Here is a 4,626-nt window from a genome sequence, read left to right on the forward strand (position 1 = left end):
AAAAAGACAAACAGAAAAACAATAGTACACACGACACAACATAGAAAACTAAAGAATAAACAACACGAACCCCACCAAAAACTAGGGGTGATCTCAGGTGCTCCGGAAGGGTAAGCAGATCCTGCTCCACATGTGGCACCCGTCGTGTTGCTTAAGTGATTACAAATCCGGTAAATAGTCTAATTCGGTAGGTCATATTCATGAAAGGGAAGGGGATTGTAGTTACGACATAAGGAACATATCCGATATCATTTGTGAAACGGTTATTCCATAACGGTCAACCAACTCGTGATGGCGTCCGTAAAATTTACGAAGGGATGATTTCAACTTCACCATTTGGAACTCTTGGTTTAATAGCTTCCTTGTGAGCAGCAAACCTCTATCAAGAAAATCATGATAGGAAATGCAAGCACGGGAATATCGTATCAATTGGGAGATATATACCCCGTATGCAGGTGCTGCTGGAATGTTGCTACTTAGAAATGGAAAGTTCACAATTGGAAAGCTGAAATCATCTCTTTTGTCGTAAAGTTTTGTTTTCAACCGACCCTCATTGTCAATTTCTAGATGTAAGTCAAGATATGAAGCCGACTTAACTGTATCTAAATGTTTCCATTCATTATACAGTTGATCATTTTTCTTTTATTGCAATTTCATTGTTAAGTTTGATTTTTGATTTATGAGTTTGAATATTTGCTTCTCTTTTAGTTCAATTAAAGATAATTGTATTCATTTGTTCTGGTGTAGTATGAACGGATAATCTGTGTTGCTCAGTATTTCAATTTTACATTTTGTTTGTAGATTATTGAATATTGTTTGTCTTCTAGTTGTATGTTTGTCATTAATTTTGTCAGTCTCTCATCGAGTTATAAGTCTGCTTTTGGTATTTACTGCCACTTTTTAAGTGCCTATATGATACTACTTTAAATATCTTTAAAATTTTTCATAAAAGGAAATTAAAATCTTGTTCACAGTTTGAATAGTTGTTTAAGACAGTTTTGATACAATATCGCACATTGTGAATGTTTTTCTTAAATGTTGGATTGAAGGACACCCTAAGCCAACGCAAATCAATTAGTAGCATTATCAAATGAACGTTCTGATAGCACATTGATATTGGTTTGGAATGTCATTTATGAATTAATTAATAAAAAGTTGCCACAATTTTAGATTCGATCAATTTTTAGCCCTTTGAAGATTTGTAATTTATCGAAGTACCCAATACTAATAAAAATCAAAGTTCACTCATGACGCCATCATAATGGACATTTAAGTAAAAATTGGCAGTCGTTTTGAAAATGGCATTAACTTGAAATCAATTCTATGGAAAATTAACCTTCATCTTTTAACCAAACAATTAAAAATTAGATTTAATACAAAAATATAGCTCCCTAGTCTTTTCTATGTGAACGTTTAATCACCTACAAGTATCTAGTCATAAGATGCCTCGTGTATAAGTCACAAATTTATTTATATTTATCCTAAATTCCAAATATTGGTTATAGCAACACCAACAAAAAATGTATATTGAACTGTTAGTCGACAAATTTAAATTTAAAGTTGAAATATGTATTCTTTCTTTTTTATATTGGTTGTATCATTGAATGGGAAAACATATATAATAAATTTTGTAAAAAATAATAAATGAGAAAGCACCAGTCTACTGACCGGAACGTAGCTTTATTTAACATTTTATAACATAAAACAGCAAGAAACATAAATATTCATAAAACATTTGCAATAACTCATATCTCCTTTATATTTCGTTCAATTTTCACCATGTATGGATAAAATATGAAAAAAAAACAGAATTTGCAAACTTCCAGTAAAACAGCGGTATCGTTAAACATTTTAAATTGTGTAGTCCATTTTCTTCTTTTTTGTATCTTGTTCAGCGACGATGACTGTGACAGATGCTGAAAAGTAAATATACAATTTTTTGATATTTTTTTTTATTTTTGAAGTATCTTTGAATATGAATAATCGCTAGATACAAGCAGTAGCAAATACATTAAATTAATAAATGAACTTCAAAACACCGGTATATCTATACGATATCAATCATTGGTTTTGGCGTAATATACAAAATGCTTACGTTTTTCCTTTTTGTGGATCAATATCTACGCGCTAGTAAATATGTATTGATGTTTGGTAAACATTGTTCTTTGTATTGTACCATGTTATGTCATCATGTAGTAATCCTGATAGCAACAGAAGTAGTTAGAGTGTAATACGACGTAGTTTTATCTATCAACTTTGAAATGTTATTGCATTGTTTAATAACATAAGCGGTACCAATTTTTCTGCACCAGATGCGCATTTCGACAATCAATGTGTCTTCAGTTTTGCTCGAGGCCACACTATTGTATTGAGAGGTCTGTTAAAGTAAATGTCATATCGCCCAGCAAGGGACCATAATTGGATTGATATTTAGTCTTATTCTAATTCTTATCTTTTTAAATTAAGATATAATAATAAGCAGATGTGGCAATACAATAACTTAAAAAAATAGCCAAAATAACGTAGAAACTAATAACTATGTGTCATCATAAAGTTCAATAATAAGCAATACTCATAATGCACATCAAGCTATTTAATGCCTCGACATGACAACTATAAGAAATTTTAATAAGAAAAGACTGATTTATGTACAAAACCATGAACGAAAACAAAGATAATATACAGCAACAAAAATATTATTTAGACACCTGTTCATGGTTAAAAATTTAATTGCATTTTTTGTTATTGTACACTGTATCTATGCTGTTGAGATTTTGTCTCAATGGTTTATACCCAATCACCTTTACCACACCTATACAATTGGCTGGCTAGCTGTTTAAAAAAGAGGTTGCCACAAGCATAACACAATACAATTTACCTTTTTATGACATACAACCCTTGTATTTAATCATCCACATTTTTCAAAGATTTATGTTTGGCGTTCCTGGTGAATGTTAATATAAAAGAGCTCAGAAAGTGTGTATTTCATAAACCGTGGTTGTCATAGAGGAACATTCGTTTTCTCAATTATAGTAACCTACTGTTATTTTATAAAGTTAACACAATTTGTTTGATAATGAACCGTAAGTGTAAATTTGGATTTTCTGTCTAAGTTTTGTCTATGATTATACATTTTAACCTTCAGATGTAGTGTTTTTTCACAGCATAATATAGAGTCATTTTTGTAAACGAAAATCATAACGACAAGACAGATACTGGTGTTGCAATTCAATGTATATAATTCAGTTTATCAGTTATATTACTTAACATCAAGATGTGATTAATTTATAAAAGGAAGTAAAATTAAGTAATAACATAACCAATATTTTATTAATAATCAAATTAATCAACTAATAACTCATATAATGAACTTACCATCCATCGAACAACTTGTATACTTTGACTGACTTTGACTTTGTTTACGTCTAGTACTCCTTTTGCAGCAAAGGCAGATGAATATAGTACAGACAGAAAATGCAAATGCAGATATGATAATAATTTGCAACCAAATTTCCATTGGAAATAAATATCTGTTATGCAGTTTTCAAAAGATTTTTAGTTCGAAATATATTTCTGATATAGTGTCATTATGGTGAATGAGTTTTGTATTTATACCGCGTATGGACGACTTGTTAACGTCATTTAATGTCAGATTCAGTTCTGTCCGATATGTATGTTATGTATTTAACATTTTAACATTTATTTTAGTAATTTAACATTTATTCAAGACTTCACACTACACGAACAGCTGGCCATGCTATTCTAGTAAATAAGGAAATGCAAAAACATATATATATATGTCGCATATATTTTTTAAATGCTTCAGGATGAAGGTTATATGAAGTATGGACATCTATTTAGCCGGTATAAAATCAGTTAATGTTTTATGTTTTACTACCTCACTGACACAATCTAATAGAAAAAAGGAGATGTTAGGACAGAGGGGACAATGAAAGACACCTTACAGCATTTAACAATGACCAAAGCTAATACCATAAGAGAGATACCAATTATTTTTAAGGGAAAGGGAAGGCGTCTCAGATGGAAAATGTTATCCTGCATTTGTTTTAGTTTTAATCTCTGCATTTTTTTCACTCTATTTGGTCCTGCATTTTATTTATTAGTTTTATCTAATTTGTTTACATAAATCGTCATTCTGCTTTTTTTGGCAAAGTTGCTCATCCTGCCCTCCCCTTTTTTAAACCCTAAACTCATTTTCTGCCAATTTTTTCTTCAAATTTTATCCTAGCACCTCATATAAATCAAATGGTAGCTCCATAAAGTCAAATTCAAAGGCCACATTATGTTTAAATGTGAAACAATTTAATAGAAAGCAGTTTAAGAGAAAACAATCGTTCGTTATATATAATATGACGTAAAAGACAGTAGAAAACATTTCAAAGATGTGTGAAACAGTATTTTTTAATGTTGACACAACTAGCATCTGTGACGGACTGTTTTTGTTTATATTTACAAGCACGTGTAGAAAGAAACAGTAAATAAACTAAAAAAAATAACACAATTTTTACTTTTTTCTAATCGTTATTGGATTTGCGCATTTTTGAAAACCAAATCCGAACTTGTAGTTGTTTTCATACATGTCCTGTGGTCCGTGGTTGTAGTTGT

This window comes from Mytilus galloprovincialis, chromosome 7 (assembly GCF_965363235.1).
Source record: "Mytilus galloprovincialis chromosome 7, xbMytGall1.hap1.1, whole genome shotgun sequence".
NCBI classification, from domain to species: Eukaryota; Metazoa; Mollusca; class Bivalvia; order Mytilida; family Mytilidae; genus Mytilus; species Mytilus galloprovincialis.